At 37.1% G+C, this 18,842-nt stretch overlaps 1 protein-coding gene across 2 annotated transcripts in view; it reads left to right on the plus strand.

The window, feature by feature from the left end:
* SUPT3H (SPT3 homolog, SAGA and STAGA complex component) overlaps positions 1-18,842 on the plus strand; it is a 254,945-nt gene that overhangs the window by 127,158 nt on the left and 108,945 nt on the right. The window lies entirely within an intron of this gene.

Consider the following 18,842-nt stretch of genomic DNA (forward strand, 5'->3'; position numbering starts at 1 on the left):
GTTAAAAAAACTTTATGTTGTTAGAAGAACTGACTATTCTTCTAAAGACTGCCTTGCTGTCTTTTTTAGTTTTTTTAAAATTATGTTCTATTATTTGTGTTAATGCATTATTTGCTTAGGATTTATGTCTTAATATTCCTTCCATGAGATGTTTTGATTTCTGTCAAAAAACTTGCCAAAATATGAAATATTTTAATATATTGAAAGCAAATGAAAGTGTTATACAAATGAGGTTGTTTTGAATCACATCTGTCAGAAACAACTCTAAATTTGAACTGCTCTATATTTTAGCAAATAAGTCTACTCTTAAGAGATAAATCATGGCATTTTACACCAAGGCATGAATTTGCCATCTGACAAATGACTATACCTTCGTATAGAAATGTATAATCTGACATGCCACTTGTAGCTTCATAAAAAGAGTGATTTTCTTATCATAGCCCTTAAAAGACATGTAGATGTGGCACTGAGGGACAGGGTTTAGTGGTCGTGGCAGTGCTAGATGAATGGTTTGACTTGATAATCTCAAAGGTCTTTTCCAACCTTAATGATTCTCTGATTAGAATGAAATTACCAGCACGTGTGGGAATGGACATTATATGGAACTAACGTATATAGATTATGCCAATACATATTATAACTAATATTTACATCTGGTGAGTCCATGGATTTGAGATGCAAGTTGAGAGCTTTGAGCTGCAACTTCCTACACCTCTTCTTTGTAATGAGCCCTTTCAGCAATGACAGGGCTTTTTAAGTTTCAAGGTAGGTTCCAGTACTACATTTAACTAGAGCTAAACGCTTCTGTAAAATGATGAAATTCAGAACAGGATACAGCACACATTATAAATATTTATGTGTGTATAAAAATACATTTTATATATATTTCAACATATTCATGCATATAAGACATTTATGTTTTTAATAGAAATGTACTAAAATCAGATTTCCCCTTGCCCACTGTGTGCCTGCAACAGGTGTTTTTCTTCAGCTTTGCACCTAATCCAGCAGCTGTTCAGTAGTTTCCTGCATCTCAGCAAATGCCTTGGCATCCCTTCCAGCTCCAGGCAGTTTCTTTCTGCTCATACTTCTACAGCCCAACAGTGTATCCCTGTCTTCACAGTCTCCTGGCATCTTTGTGGATTCTTTCCTTATTACACTCCTCTTGGGCTGTCCTGAACATGCCCCATGGCTCCTCGGAGGGGGACAACGTCTCTCCCCTCTCTGTAGGTTTCCCACTGGTTAAACACTCTGTCCTGGGCATGTATTTGTAGTTCTTATTCCAGCTTTAGCTCTGACAAAGTAACATTTTCTCTTTGTTAATGCCCCCTGTAATTTATGCAAACCGATGGCTGCAGCTTCGCTCCTCTCTCAGCAGTAACATGCTGGAGTCTGGGCTGTTCTGTCCCACTGAGCTGAGCTGAGCTTTACCAAACCCTGCAGCTGAGAAAGTGCAACCTGTGGCCATGTGGTCTTTGCACTTTAATCAAAGCCGGGAACTTACTCGGGGGCTGGATGTGACCCAGGGTTAACCCTGCGTGGGGTGCAGGAGCTTGTAGGATTTCCTGACAGAAGGAAGAATGGGAATGGAGCGGCAGATAAACAGCTTTTCTAACCTTTCCCCTCCCAGCCCAAGACAGCACTTTATTCCTGAGGAAGTGAAAGTATCTTTAATAGCTCATTGCTTTGACCTCTGACATTCACATGCCGGAACTCTTAAATCAGTAGCGTTTTACATGCCTGGGGCTTCTGATAGGGAATTTTGCACATTTGTCATCCTCAATTGCACATCCTTATTGAGCTTCTGTGCAGTTATGTGAAATTTTCACTTTACTTGTAGGTGTTTTTGATGGTATTTACCCAGTACTAGAAAAATGCTATTTTTATAAATGAAGCTGACTGCAGAAGTAAATTTATTGCTTACCACCTGGATTTTGTCATAATGCTCATGTTAATGGACTACGCAGTTCTCACTATGTAATTTAATGATTTCTTGTTTAATTCATGTCCATTTTCCCATCTATAGTACAGGTATAAAGTGAAACTGTAGAAATTACTTTTATACCTGCAATAAAGCTGGCATGTTGCACACATCTTTCATAGTAAGCATTTGTAAGAAGAGCTTGTTCTTGTTGATTAAGTCCAGGTTTGAGCCTCTGCATTAAAAAATAAGTTTCCAGCATGATTACCTTTGATTGGTTAACTTTTGATATCTTGCAGCTTTATAGTTCCAGCTTCCTATTTTCAGAGTTGATCTGAACTCTATTAAATCAAGGTCTGGTTTGGGCAGATTTATACAGTCACTACTTCAAACCACTGTGCACTTCATGAAGTCCGGCTGCTGTAGCAGATGAGTGCACTAACAAGGCAAATTCCTGGAAAGCAGATTTTTAAGAGTCTTCATCACATTTTATGATCCATTTTTGTGTGTATTTTGCATAACATGCACACTGCTTTGCATAAAGGAAAATTCTACTAAAAGTATATAGCAATGTATAGGAGGAAATGAGCATCTCCAGAGGAAGATTCATTTCATCCTAAAATTACTTTCTGAGTTGAATGGGTTTGTATCTATCTAGGAATTTGTATTCTCAGCTGACTAAGAAATTAATCCTTTGACAGCTGGCTTAGGTTTGAATATCTAGGAGATAGGCATGAAAGGTGAGAGATAAATTCCATCATATTTGTGTCATGAGTTTGAATTTTTTATGCTTATATTGTAGTTATTAAACCTTTTGTTTTTTGTATATCAAGCAACAGAAAATCATAAAGCCCCTACACTAGAAAGTTTTGTACATTTTTTGGTCAAGCACAATGTATTTGATAAGCACAATGAATTTAAGTTTTAATTTGAAATCAAGTTCACTTTTGACTGATAGTATTTGGTAACAGATCTAAATGTTCATTTATGGGCAAATGTTTAAGGAATTTATAGATGCCTTCATGTTACCCTAAAATTGTACTTCTTTATGTGGGCTAAAACTAAAGGTTCCAATCAAAGCTGTATTTTCTTTATGGTTAGGCACAAGTAATACAAGGAAAATTGTGCCTGCAAAAACAGTTCAACAGGGAATGCAAAAGGTGTTAATCAGAAGGGGACAAGCCTTTCAATTATTGACCATTTGAAGTGGAATAAGACCTCTTCTGTTTCAGTCTTCCATCATATCTGGTACAATCTCCATGTGCACTAAGAAGTTTTTGAAACATCATCTTTTATAATAACTTATTCATATCTATTCAGACCCTTAGAAAGGAAACTTGAAGATCCTCCTTTAGGACAAATGTATATTATTCAGCATTTTGTGTAAAAAAAAAAAAAAGAAAAAAAAAGCTATAACTAAGAGTAATGGAATAGGAATTTTTGCTCATCATTAAACTATCATTGAGAGGTTTGCCATCAAAATAGCCTAAATCTTGCACATACACAGATATTAAAAAAATTGGAAATTGTTTTATATAATATTTATGAAAGAGAAAAAGTCCCTCTTCACCTTCACCAGCTCTCTCCAAAATTTTTATCATTCTGTGCTGATTCATAAGAAAATGTAATATTATTAGACTAATATTAAAAGTGAAATAGTATTACTTTCCCTATGCTGACAATGTATTAGCTGGGTTTTTGTTATCAGAATGAAATACCAGCAGTTTATTCTCTAGGCACACTATGACAGGGGTAGTGCAGGCACCTGTTTTCACAGACTTTGGTTATTCAGTGTAGCACTAGATTTAAAGTTCAGTCCTTTACATTTTGTTTCAGTGATATCAAATAGCTTTTAGGAAGAGATTAGATTTGTTTTTACAAAATGGAAGATATTTTAGCAGTAGGACAGAGTTCAACAAAGGAATAGGTAAATTACACATACGCACATCATAAAATACTGGTAAGTAACCTTGTCTGTCCATGAAAGAGTGGCTGCTCAGAGGCATGCCCACAGCACATCACAACAGCCTTGGACTGCATCCTTTAAATGTTTTATCTGCTGTAATTCTTTGTAATGTGTGATAAGTCCTTATGGAGACGGTCATGAATGGTAGAATTCATGTTAATAGAATTGTGGTTTGCTCCCTGTCAGCCAATGTGTGTCTGCTGGAAGATGGACTCTGTTCTCTCCAATTGATGTCAAATGATAGAAGTCAGACCAACTTGGCTGTTTTTCTTAGAATTCAGTAGTGTCAACTTAAAGGAACTTCAATTGCCCAAAATCATATTGTACATGATATTTTTTGGAATTTCTTTTGTCATTTACTTTTATCTTCCTATAGTATTTAATTTCATACAACTTGTGCTGATACCTAAAGCTATTAATATTCCACTTTTGCTTCCTGTGTAGGAACATGATTTGGGTCCTGAGTTATACATATGTATAAATCAACACTTTGAGTGTACACATGGATAATTTTTTTGTTGTTTTTTAACTATTTGAAATAAATTTTCTCTTACGCACACAACATTTAATTCAGAATCAGTCCTTTGGTATCAACCAAAACACAAAGCACAGGTCAGCAGGTGAATAATCTATACTGGCATATGCAGATTGTATTAAAATGCAGCAGTAATTCATAGGCAGAAAACTTAGAGTGGGATGCAGAGATTCAGCCATGTGCCTGAGTCTTGACTAGATCTGAGGTAAATTCATCCTGTGGAATAAATTGCTTTTTTATAGTGAGTTTAGTAAAGATTGGGTAGTCATTTGTCACTTTTTGCTAGGAAAAGGAATGGTGAAAGTACAGAGACAAGCATAAGTTTACTGATACAAAATACAGTTACTTATCATAAGCAGTGTGAGTTTTATGTTTTCAAAGGGCTGTATATTTTCTGGATCATGATGTAATTTCTTCTCTTCCTAGCCTTATTCCTGCAGCTGTTATTCTTTTATTGCAGTTTAAAACAAAAGAAGAAGGGAAAACTCACCTTCACTTGCCCTTCCAGAGAAAATGACTATAACAATGGGAGAGTCAAGTAGGAAAAATGAGGATTTAAACAGAAGCAAGGATAAAACTTTCTTGGTCCTTTACAGATTTTTTGATTGTAGAGGTTCTTGGGTTTTTAAAATTAAATCACAGCTGTTATTTGTTCACAAACTGGATCAGTCACTTTAATGTGTGTAACCTCACACAGCTCCGGGTTTGCTTACTACGGTTTGGAACTGTTTGACTTGTAACCTTTACATACATAATTGTAACATTTCTGATGTTCCTTTTAAGAAGGAAAGAATTGAAAGCAGCTCCTTCATGGGCAGGAATTGCCCACTGATATCCCAAAGTTACGTGTAACTGTCACTTATGCCACCCCAGCAACAGGAAAAGCCCTTGTTTTATGAGTCTGCTTTAAAACGGTTATAAAGTTTCCTGTGCAGGACATTAATTAAAGGGGTTATCAAAATAAGACAAACTAATATAATTTGTGATTGTACAAAATAAAGGAAGTCGAGGGTACCATAGGGACCTAAGGAATCACAGGATGGAAACAATCTTCTGGCTAACTAAACATTCAGACTTAGTACAAAGTCACAGGGTGGATGTACAGCCCAGCAAGCTGGAACATGCTGTGTGTTTACATGGATGGGATAAAGGGAGTTCACAAAAACCATCTGGGAGAAATCCTTCCCCTATTCATTCTGTTCCTACTGTAGAGTCGAATAAACAACATGCATACATTTGCACCAAACACATGGCACACCTGCCCTGGAAGAAATCATAGTGGAAAAGAAGTCTGTAGTATAAAAATTTACCAGCATTGTGAGTTTGTCTGCATTTCCTCATATAGGATGGAAAAGAAGAGATGGGGCTTTTTATCTAGCAAGTGGTTAATTGTTCCCTGTGCAATTGCAGCATTTAAATGTGGTCAGTATTTAGATTTATATGATAGATTTATATGGTAATTTATATGAAAAGACATGTCCTGAGTTTTCTACTTTAAACATTGTCTGCCCCTTGCTCACCATATTCAGATCTATTCTCAAGCACAGAATTTACTACAGGAGATGATTCAAGAGTCCCAGTTAGGGATTCTGGGCTCTCTCTCTGCTTTCTCTTGAGACTGAGAATTGGTGACTTGGTCAGATTTTTTCTTTTCCCATGGATCTCTGTGCAGGGTCAGCGTGTGCTCTAACAGAGGGTTGCTGCTTTTTGCCTGGTCATGTAGAGATGCTGCTCAGCATCCAGTGGTGATGAATTTCCCTGACCTTACAAGTGGAAAGAGACTAAGATATTGTTATTAAAACCCTAAATTATCAAACAGAAAGAAATGAATAATTATACCTACAAAGTTGTACTAGCATGTTCAATAGTGAAGAAAAAGATCCAAAGCATTGACTAGATTAAATAGAAAACAAAAAGTCATCAGTGCTTAAAGATTGTGTTGTAACACATAAAATATAAAGACTGAAGGTAGTGCAGGCAGCAATAATCCCAGTATTTCCTGGCTTTCTATATCACACTGGGCCTTTAATAACAATGTCATGGGTCTATGTGTACTGTAAATGTATAGGAATATATGTCTCTATATTTACATGTTGTTTTTACCACCCTTCACACATCCAATTCCTGTTCAGGCTGTTGGGCTAGAGGAATGAAGTAGGTATGAAATTTCACTCGTGGGGGCTTTGGAATCTGTGGCATTCCTAAATATATATGTACTCAATTCCCTTGGCTTCTGGGGCTCTTATGAAACAGTTGATAAGCTGAACCTAGCCCATGTTTCCAAAACACAGATACATCCTTTTTTAATTTTTATGTAAAATTTTAGGGGAATAGAAGAGGTTAACATCTGTTGAGGCCTTGGATGAGCTGAGATGAGCAGGGACAGTCAGTGTACAGATGCAGTGTTCAGGGTCTTTGCCTACTTCCAGTCACTTGATGTCACTTACTAACAAATCAAGAATTTAAGAATAATCATTAGATTTGTATTGCTCAATATGGTGAACTCTGGTAAATCAATATTCTGATTATGATTTTGAGGAACATAATTGCATTCCATGCTCCAGAAACCAAATGGAAAGTTGATGTTCAGGGTTTCATTCTTTCTTTATCTTCTTTGTATGGTATAAATAGAATATTATATGAAAATGTGTGTAAAGTCCATCCTGCACAAAAAGACCCATCTTGCCTAGTATTCTGATTCTGACAGAAATTAGTACATTAAATGAAAAGCATCGGAAATTTATCAATGGTAAAATATAAAAGCAAACAAATATGACAAACATGTTTTTCTGAAGCTGAGGTAGTGACACCAGATCATCTTTTGTGTCACAAGAGATAAATGGGCACTTCAAGCATGTGATTCTTCATGTCCTAACATAGTTATCTAAAATTCTGGCCATGCACTTAAAATCTGGGCTTCTTAAGTGAAGTGAGAGACATCTCACCTCTGTGGCTTCAGACATTAGCTGTATTTCTGTTATAGATATGTAGTTTTTCCTTGATTCTAAGGGGAAAAAAAAGCAAGCAACCTGTAAACTTTTAATTGCGAAAGACACAAACTGATTTATGGATATCTGTAGTGGAAAAGGGGTAGTGTAAAACTCTGCATGGTCTTGAAGTGTAACTCATGAACCTTAAAGGTCATCTCAGAGTGGTTAACAGAGCAAATTCATTGTAATTTTTAGATCACCTTATCTGATTTGAAGCAAACCTGTTAGTTTCAGAATAACATTTTTTAGGAAGATTGGCTTGTTAACAGTGTTACGGAGTTACAAGGAAATGTGGTCACAGCTGCTTCTGGTTTCTTAGCTAATCCACCTGATTGGAAACAACAGGTTTTTGATATTTTTCCATTTCTTACACTGACACCTAGTGTTCAGAGGTCCTGAGTTTCTAATACTGCACTTGATTATTAATAGACAGCTGTTGATACCAAAGTTCTCCACCTTTTCCAACATCTTCCAGTTCTGCTCTTCTGCAAAAGGAAACAGTAGCTGAAGGCAAAGGTGTTACCATCATTCAAAACAATTTTATTTTTTATTGGAAATACAAATAGTGAGCAAGTACTGCAAAACTTGGCAGAAGCTGTTTTACTTCTTGAAGCACTGCAAAATCTGTTTTCTTAAAATTTAAGTGCTTTAGTTTTGGCAAATGCAGCCCTTTTGTGTCTGTAAGTGTCACTGGCCAAGAAAAACAGCGATAAAAGCAGAAACCCTTAGATCAGTATTTATTTAATTGTGGGAGATGTCGATGCTTTTTATTTCTGTGTTCTTTTATCTTCTAGCCACGAGTTCTACCTGATAGGAGTGTTGATTGCTGCACAGTCCTTGAATAGACAGAAAATAACTTACACACAAAAACTTGCACAAACAGTCTTTTATCTCAGACTTGCAAATAAACGGAGCAAAGCAAGTATGGGCTGTAACCCATTCCTGACAAAGATGACAACTGAGAGTAAAATTAACTCTCTGCTTTACCTGAGATTTTGCTGTATGTTGGCAGAAGAACTTTCCATTGTGTAAAGTAATATATTAGGAATTTTGTACAACTGTATCCAAAAGTATCAATGATTTTTTTTACTCACATGTTCCATAGAAAAATGAAAGCTATACAGACACAGAAAATGCATATTAAACTTCACTTTAATTTGAGGATTCTTCCCTTTTTAGTTTTAAGGCTTTTCTGGTAAAAGCATCAAAAAGTCACCTTTTGAGTGCCTCACCATTCCCACAGTAAAGAATTTATTTCCAGTACCTAATCTAAACCCACCTCTATCCGTTTAAAGCCATTCCCTCTTGTCCTGTCACTACGTGCCCAGGCTGCTCATTTTTTTATATTTTGGGTAAAGGCATTGTACCTCTGTGTGGGCACATGGCATAGGAGGTATTTCAGCAAATTATTGCTGAAATTATTGTTATCAATTGTTGATATTCCTGTGAATTAGAGTCTGCTTATTGGAGAAATAATGAGTGACAATAGAGAGAAATGTTACTTATAGGATAGATCCTATTTAGGCTTCTCTCAGGCATTTAAATGTGAGGGTGGTGAGGCCCTGGCACAGGTTGCCCTGAGAAGCTGTGGCTGTCCCACCCCTGGAAGTGTCCAAGGCCAGGTTGGACAAGGCTTGGAGCCACCTGGCATGGTCAAAGGTTTCCCTGCCCATGGCAAGGTGTTGGAACTGGGTGATCTTTAAGGCCCCTTCCAACCCAAACCAATTATGGTTTCTGTGATTTATTTTCAGGGTGAGGTGAATTTGGACCCAGAAGGCTGATTTTTGTCTAGTGACTATAAATTATGCCTTGGGTGACCAGCTCAGATGTAGATTTCTATGTTTAGTCAGAGCTCCCAACTGAGAGAGAACTCCCCCAAGGCAGAAGTCTTAAAGCAATGCAAGAGGAAAGAAGGTAAACAGGAATTTCTCTGTGGCAGAAGGAGATGTTAACAAAGTTAAAAGCAGTAGAAAAGTCAGAGAAAATAAAGACATACTGCAGGCCCAGGTTTCTGGCTAGGAAGAGGCACACAGTGTCCCAAAAATGAACAGTTTTAAGGGATGGGATTTATGAAAAGTCACCTTGGAGCTGATCCAAGACAGAGTTAGAAGTCTGTTCATTAGCTGAAAACTTCATAGTGTATGCTTTTTAATAGATGAAGAGAAGGAAACAAATTGGAGAAGATTTGGGGCTGGATTGAGATACAATTTCTTTAAAAGAGAGGCTTGACTGAGGTGATCTGTATACAGTGAGGGAAAGTACCAGAGAGCAAAGAAAAATTGAAAACTCAGTGGGCAGGATATGATGCAGCTTCTGAGGTGGGTCAGAGTTGGGAAAAAGGCTAAAGATTTATGACAAGAGAAGGTGTTCAGGAACAAAAACTTAGAGCTGCTTTGTGGGAATGCTTATTTTCTCTCCTGTAGCAGAAGAATTATGGTGCTTGAAGTGGAAACCAGGCTGTGAATAAGGAATGCAAAGCCTGAGATTCAGCAAAGAGTTGTTTAAAGTAGTGGGATAAAGGAAGATGAAAACAACCTTGTAGTGGAAAAGAGTTTGGAAGAGCTTCCCATGACACTTTCTCAAAATGTTCAGTAGCAAGAGAATGGGAATAATTGAAATAAGAGGCAGAGGAGTTTGAAAGAGGAGATGTGGCTGGTGCATTGAAGCCTGCAGAAGGTCTGCTCTGGAGAATGAGTTTGGGAAGTAGCTTTACAGGACATTAAGTGCTGATGACAGAGAAGTCATCAAGAAGTAGTAAATGGAGTGAGAGTCAGCAGATGTGTTACTTCCAAATTGAATTTCAGATGAGGCCAGAGAAACTTAAGTGGATAATGATGGAACAGGTGGAACAGGGCTGTTGGTGTCTGAGTGTGAAGGAGAGCCCAAGATGGGGAAGAAAGGGAAGAGACAGATTCTACATTTTAGGAAAGAATTCATGGCAACACAGAAAGTCTTGTGACAAATGCTTCTTCTGCAGACAGTATCATACACATGGGGATGTGAATGCTGACATTTCTGCACCATAACACAGAAGCAAACATATATCTTATATATAGATCAATAATGAGCACTTGTATAGTGACACACAGCCTGATGTCAGTATATCAACTTCAATATGCTCAGCAGATATTGTTACTAACAACCATTCTCACACTACTCATCAACTACTTTTTTATCATCTCTAATTCTTGAGTGTGTTTTTACATTGTTTGCCATTTTTGTCTTTGATGATCTTGTGCCAACATCAGCATTCCAAATTTGGGAAAAAATGGATCACTTTACTGATGAGAAATGAAAGTACAAAGAAGACAAAGTGGATTTTCCTCAAGTAATGAAACAAATTAATGACAGAGCTGAAAAAAATTGACTGGTTGTAGCAAGAGGGAAGCTGTGCAAAGCTATTTTATATTGACGGTCCATGTCTCAGCCAATTGGATTTTTATTTGACAGTCCAAAGGTGTAATAACTTTTATTGTAAGAGGAAGAAAAATACATCAAGGCTAATATATAATGGAGGACCTACTAGGGATATGCATAAATGCATATCCTGTTCCTTGTGTATACAAGCTTAATTGTGTCTCTTTTAATTTTGCTGTTTGATTCAACAGGGTTGTCAGGTAATCGTCCTATTGAAGTACAGAGGAGGATAAAATTTCAAATACCTTTGTTAATCTCTTTTGGCTGTTAAAAGAAAAGATTTATTGGTATCAAATTTTATTGCATTCTTAGAATTTAGGGATTGATTGGCTGCTAGTTTAGCTTACTTGTCTCTTCCAGTTAGAAACCCAAACACAACAGAAGAAAGACATTGCATTGAAGCTGACATGCAACAAGTGAGTGAAAGTTCACTTGGCTTTTCCTCTCAGCACCAGGTGCAAAAGTTGGCTAAAAGTGCTGTGGCAGGCAGTTATTTGAAAGCAGTTTCTGGTTTAGTGTTTTATCAAGCCCAGGAGTGAAATATTCTGCAACTACTGCAGTTTCACAAAGCTGCTTTTTAAGGTAGAACTCTGAATTGTTTCACTAATTAAAATGACCCAGTACAAACATTAATCACACAGTAACCATTAATGGGAGGGGTTTGGGGATTTATGGAGGGCTATGGATGATATTTTAAAAGCGTGGATCATTTCTTTGTTTAATACACAATGTACTTGCAGTCTCTAACTATACCAAAGGTTCTTGAAATCTTGAGGAGTATTTGTGAGTTTCCACATCCCCTCAGAAATGCTGGAAGAGGCATATTAATTTCTGGTATAAAACAATTTAACAGTGTCCCAGTTAGCGACTTGACTGAATAGGATAGTTTTTTTCTTGAATAGCTGCCCCATTGCCACCTTATACATGCTTTAAAATACTAGTTCTCTAAACTGCAGCTTTCTCAGAGTGGAAGGTGGAGGCTCAATGATGACATAAGCTCCAGAAGTGTAAAATTCAAGTGGTTTGCATGTGGGATTGCCAAATAACACGGGTTGGTTTGTTTTCATTTTATTACACCGATACTCCTCCCCAGATTTCTTAGATTTCTGTGGTACCCTCCTTGCTTTAGATTCTTGCTCCTTGTAACTAACTATTTTTATTAGTCATCCCACGAATACACAGCATTTTTACTCAGCACCTGTTTTCTTCAAAGCCCTTTGCAATAATAACTGGTTAATCCTCACACTGGTTCTGAATTTTGCTGTCATTCCTGGTCACAGGTGAAAAGTGAGCTCGATGTCATCCCAAAAATTGCATCATGGCTCTGACACCTGTATTAGGACTTTCCCTGTTCTGTGTCCCCACTACTGTGGCTGATCCTTGGCCTCTCCACACATTGAGTTTGTGGCATGCCAGTTATAAATTGAGCATTTCCTTTTGGTTAATGACACATTTTTTTACCCTGATTGCTTTGGAATTTCCATTCTGAACTGTGGAAGAACTATGCTGGAAGGAGCCTCAAGAGGTCATCTGAGCCATATCTCTGATCTCAAACTAATTTTGGCCTTTGTTCAGGAAAGCTCTTAAATATATACATATAAATGGGTGTGTATTCATGTGTATATATACAATTATTTATTAAATTAAGCCCCATTTCTTGAAGAATTATGGGTAACTGCCTAATCAAAGTTTGATGTAAACTACCAGAAGTTGCTATAAAATACTTGCACAGAATATCATGATTGATAGTGCTGTGGGAAGTAAAACAAAGTGATTTATACTGGAAAGGGCAATTATTGTTAAATCTAGTGCTGTGCCTTCTGAAAGTATTGCTTCCATTGTTTTTATCTTTCTTTTTTCCTTTCTTCTATTTTTTTTTCCTATTTTTTATGGAACTGTAGCAAAAAATCCATTCACTACCCAAGTAAGGTGGTGATTTTGCTGCTATAATAAACCCTCAGCTAGTTTGACTATTCTTGGCCTGTCCATCTGAGAGCTACAACTTTATGGAAACAGAATGAAATAAAGTGTTCTCTAATATGTCACAAATCATAGTTAAAACTGGAAATCCAGTCTGACACTGTGGTCTTGATTTGTATGGTTTGCCTACCCCTTTTTGTTTCTGCAAGGCAATGTATGTATTTGAAGGCTGGAGCTCCAGCCAGGATTTTCAGTCTTAACTGTGAATTTCCTTCCTTTAACAGGTTTAAAGCAAGCCTTTCAGATTGCTCCAGTATAGCTTTTAGGACTTGAATTTCCTTTGTGTTCATTTTGGGCCTTTTCCAGTATTTATCCATACATTTGAAACTCCTTCAAATCTGTGAGTATGCAAGCAGTTACAATAGGAGGTGGTGGCATTTCTATTATATTCCTGTTAGACCTGATTCAAATGCTGCCTGATTTTGAGCTCTGAAAAGTACTGCAAGCCTAAAATTCAGGCTCTTGCTCAAGCATTGCGGGGTTCGTGTCCAGCTCAGAGGTCTCTGTAATTACTGTGTTTGGCTGGAAAATAAAAATTCCATTTCCTTGAAAAATTTAGAAGTTTCAACATTTGCTTTATTTTTTCATCAGAGCAAACTAAATGCTTATTTTTTGAAAGTGTAAAAATCTACTGAGATAAAGAGGAATCTTGTCTAGCTGGTAGTCCTGTGTATAGGACAACAGCCCTGGAGAGGAGAGACCAATATTCAAGTTTCTACTTGCTGGAAGAATGTAAAGTTGAACCTGAGTGTTCCTCATGCTGAGTGAGTGCCATAAAATAAGACTGTTGAATACATCTTTTGATGTTATTATTTTTCTGTATGATCACTGAAATATTGCTCAGTACTTACATGCAAAGTTGTTTATTTCAAGGGATATGATTTTCCCAATAGAAAGAAAATACCTATATTTGAGGTTCTGTCCAGCACTCATGATTAAAGTATTAATATATTTCACATGTGCATTTAATCCAAAATAATCCTTAATAGTGATTATTTGTGGTTAAAAAATTCAGCTTAAATTTTATAAATCCATTGCTTCAGCTATAGCTGCAGGGTCTCATAAAAGCTTGACTGTTTTTGTTTATTCATTTTTAATGGTAATTAATTCATATTAGTGGTGAACTTCATTATTTACAAAAAGTGATTTTAAATGTTTTGCAGGTTTAGCTCTGTTACATTATTATAATACAGCACCAAATGTGGCCAAGTGAACAAATTCAACGTTAGATATATTCATCTATAGTTTGATTTAGTGATGGATTTTTTTTTCCAGAGATCCCTTCTAACTCAAACCATTCTGTGATTCAGTGAATTTAATTCTGAAGGGAAAAACAAATGTTCTTTATTAAAAAAAAAGGAAACACCCAAACTTTAAAGACAGTGGACTTATGCATTAATGCTACACATTTGCATATTTTGTCATAATTCTCTGCTATATTGTTTCATAGAATCCTAGAACATCCTGAGTTGGAAGGGATTCACAAGGGTCATGAAGATCCAACTCCTGGTGGGTTGGTGACATCCATTAAAAAAATTATGTCAATCTTCCCTGTTAGAATAAAGTCAGTATTGTAAACTTTATTCTCTCCTATACGTTCTTATGAAGAGAAGGCACTTTCTTTAATTTCAGAAACAAATACTGTCTTCCAAATTCCAATTGCAGTTCCTAAACTCCCCATCTATTTTGATATCTGCAAAAATGCTCATACCAGTTGAATTTTTGAGACTGTTATGTCCACATAGCTTGTTTTGTTTGTGTGTTTGTCATTTGCTATCTCTCAGCCTGGACTCTCAGCCTGGTGTGACACTGTCCTTTTTTCATGACTGTATGGTGGCAAGCACTGCAGTTTCATGATTCACCAGTGTCAGTAGCATATAGCTGTATGCTAGAAATAACAAAAAGCCAGAATAGATATATAGAAAAAATAAATAATTAAGTGAAAAGGGGACTGACTGTATAATTTAATGTCTCTGAGGATAACAGAATTTCAAGTTAAGGACCTCAAATGACTCTATGCCCTCGTTAGGATGTTTTGGCATAACTATGGTCTAGTAAAACTCAGCTGTCAAAGCTACTTCAGAGTCTGTCTTGCAGGACTGTGTATGTTTGAATCAGCAGTTCAGGATCATGGAAGTGAAAGGTTTACACCTCACCATTATCCATTTTGTGTGTAAAATTTGTGTTCTTGCAATCATGAAAATGTGCAAACACCTCTTTTGGGGAGCAGGATTGGGATATTCTTTGTTCATAGACCTAATTAGTTATTTTGCTCTTCCTTGCAACTACAGGGCCTGCAGCCCTTTTTATGCCATACACACAAGTGATGGGTAAGAGTTATGTCTGACTGGATTTCCATCTCAATTCGTTCTTCATGACATAATTTTGGGGGTGTTTTTTGGAAGTGATGGGGTTTTTTTATGAGCCGTTAGGCCCTCCGGCAGTTAATTTAACAAAGACTTAATGTTATACAGAAGTTGTAGTTCTGGTGGATTTCTGGAGGGTGGTTAAGGCAGAGTTTGCATTTCATATTCTGAGGGAAATGTAGTGCCGTTCCGCCGCCGTATGCCGTGCGTTTCATTAGTGCTGGAGACAGCAGGAGGCTATTTTGTGGAAATGTTTCTGTCACTGTCAGTAGAAACATGCCTGTCTGGTTGAAATATAGCCTGTGTCTTGCCAGTTCCCTGCTTCTAAGCAATTGCAGTCGGAGGATGTTAATCTTAACCTGTCACAAGCCATTTAAAATCCAAATTTTTATTAAACTTCCAAATGCTTCAGTAATACAAGTATAGGAGACAGGGCTGTGTTCATACGCAAGAGTTGCTGCCCTTCTCAGGGGCAGGAAACACTTTAATTAGTGTTTATTAGTGCTTAGTAGTTAGATGTGCTGGAACTCCCAGCCAGGCCCTGCCAAGGGATGTGATCCCTCTAAGGTAGGCAGGAGTCAGCTCAGGAGCACTGGATTGTGGATCTCATTTCTGTTTTGCTGACTGTAGACCAGGAATTTCGTGCACTCAAGGAAGGGATCTACAGCAGATTTGTTGTAGATATCCACGTCTCTCTGCAGCCACCCTGAACACAGCTGCTCTTACAGTGATGCCACAGTGATGCCAGGATCGTTTCTGGGAAGACCTGATTGCCTGGTGGAAAATAGAGTTTCTTATGTCCTTGGTTGTTCTTTGAAAATGTATTTGTGTCAGAGGATTCCAGAGGATTTTCCTGTGCTTTTTTTGTTTTGTTTTGTTTTTTTGTTGTTTTTTGTTTGAGGTGGGGTTTTTTTGTTAGTTTTTTGGGGGTTTTTTGTTTTGTTTTATTGGGGTTTTTTTTTTGCTTGTTTGTTTGTTTTTTGTTTGTTTGTTTTTGGTTTTTTTTTTGCTGTGCAAGCCTGGTCTGATGTTTATACATGTGTTTGGTGGGTGGGCAGTTGAAAAAAATATAAAAATATTTGGAATTAGATGCTTTTATGTCCTGGTTGACAAGAGAGGGTGTGCATTTACGTGGAATTTGAGGAATCTGCCTCAGTTTCCCCCTCAGTGTTCTACTTGAGAGCCCCTTTGATGTTTATGGGTGTGGGTTAAGTCCTACACTGGACAAATGATGGTCCCTGCCTGAGTTGTCTCTCTGGAGGACTAAAGGAAGATTTTGTTTCCTTCCTTCACTCTGGTCACCAGAGAAAAGGGCTACAGGGTGCACTCCTGCAAACATCCTTGGAGTTCTCTGGGAATTTCAGGGCTTTTCCCTTTCTAAATCACTAGTACCTGGGTGAGGCACTGAGGTGATGATCAGCAGATGCATCAAGTGGTTTAACACAAAAATCATCTCATCACTTCACTGTGATGCCTCAGCTGGAGACCTTCTCTCTCAGTCACTGCTGTTAACTCATGAGAGAAGAATGAATTTAAGGAGCTGGGATATTTTGCTCTTCCCTGCCAACCAGCATCCAGGCAAGGGAAGCTCATTCCTTGTTGCCAAGAAAGACATGCTTGCAGCATTCATTGCAGGAGTGTCTTCCTGATCAAATTGGTGTATCCAGAGAAAATTCAGTATAGCATAGGACTGCAGGAATATTCTAGAGACCCAACAGCTGAGAAGTTGTACAATTTAACCAAAGGAAGAAGTTAAGAATTAAGATGCTATCACTACTGTATTTAGTATTTGCTAGAGCCCAGCAATCAACATAAAGCTGTCCGAACCCAAGACGTTTTTATGCTGTATGTTTTGGGAGTTTTCCACAAGAAGTACTTCAGGCAAGCTGGAAAAGATGTGTCGTGGCACTGAATCCAAAATGACATTAGAAATGCTTTGCCAAGATGCTTTTTCTTCACAGCATATCCCTTATGTTATTCCTTATTCCTTGTGTTAGTGAGCACGATGTTCAGGGAAAACATCCCATCTGGATAGCATTACCTGTAGGATGTGCAGCTTGTATGTGTCTTCTGGAGGTTAGCTCTAATGTTAAACAAAGGAAGCTGATTAGAAACATCTGTAAAACATTTCCATAGTTCAGATTTTATACAGTGGGTATTGAATTACCTTGCACATGACTGCATGTCTGAACTAAAAATAATAAGGTAAATCTTTTCCTTTTATTAAAATTAGTATAATATTAATTTTATAGTTAAACTACATTTAACTGTTTCCCTCCTTGGCACTAGAATTTAATGCTGCTGACATCACTATGTGTTTTACATGCCACTGAGAAATAATTGTTCATTTATTGATGCAGTATGCTACAATAAGTACATTTTAGGTGCAGTCAAAATATAAACATTAGATTGAAATACATTTTCTTATGTAAAAGTGTGGCATTTATTGAATGCTAAAGGAGAGACTTGCCAGCTAAATGTGTAATGTTTCTAACCATTAAATATATTACGTGAAATAGTTATATAGAATATATAAAATTATTGTAGTACTGCCCACTTAGGTATTATGTTGATTTATGAATTTAGTTAGAGTCCCTAGTAAATACCAAAATTGCTGATTCTAGGTCAGTATTTATTAGGTTGGTAAATTTTATGGAGAGGAAGGATTTGTGCATCCCAGAACTGACAGAGAAAGGTGTTATTTATGCAGTTAGAGTGAGAATGCAATTGTAATTTTAGAGCTGAGCTGAAAAAGGTTATCTTGTTTCTTCATATTCTAAATTACTTTCTAAAATAGCTTATAAAGCCATGCATATAACAATAGTAAATATTATTTAAAGATCTAAGAGTCTAATACTCAAGATTTACTGTTCAGTATCATAAGCAAAAAATTCTTACCTTTCCACAGTTCCCTGCAACAGCCTGACTCCAAGGCACGTATCAACACAGAGAGAGGCAAACATTATTCTCTGGGAAAATATTTTGAAATTCAGCAAGTGTTTTGAAAACTATTATCATTATTGTTTATTGTAAGTGTTCTAAGATTGTGAAAATGAAGTGTTGCTCATAAATACCACGCAGGCTGAATGGCCAAGGGCAGTTCTCATCTCTAACACGCAGACTCCTACCCAAAGCAGTTTCATCCAGTATGAGTACTTGCTTTTATAATATTTTTACCCAAGTTCATAAAAACTGCTAGTGGAACAAACACTATGGTATGTATATGCAGTTATTTTTATTCAAGGAGACTGGATCAGCACAAAAGCATCTTTTAGAGCAGCATAACATGAACAGTTTCCAGTTCATCAATTAGTGCCCTTATCCATCCTGAAAGGTGTCTGTATCTTATCTGTGTGCTGAAAAGGCAATGAGGTGTTTTATCTTTTGAAAAATAAAAAGACGTGTTGTGCCAAGGTAGTGAAATTTGTAGAGTTTATCTCACTATCCCACTTGGGAATGTATGTTTCAGCACTGATAGTGTGGCTTATTAAAAAACTGAGAACAAATAATGCTCTATTTTAAACGTATCTTAAGAAAAAATGTCTTGTGATCATTTCTTTTGCTCACTGATATTTTTTCCTTCTTTATTCATTTGCCTGTGTTGTTGCATGAAGAGTTTGGAGTTGATCTTGTAGCCGGAGAGGATGCAGCTGCACATCCCCGGATC

This window comes from Agelaius tricolor, unplaced genomic scaffold (assembly GCF_023055355.1).
Source record: "Agelaius tricolor isolate 1412-34295 unplaced genomic scaffold, bAgeTri1.0.p SCAF_1, whole genome shotgun sequence".
In the NCBI taxonomy this organism is placed as follows: domain Eukaryota; kingdom Metazoa; phylum Chordata; class Aves; order Passeriformes; family Icteridae; genus Agelaius; species Agelaius tricolor.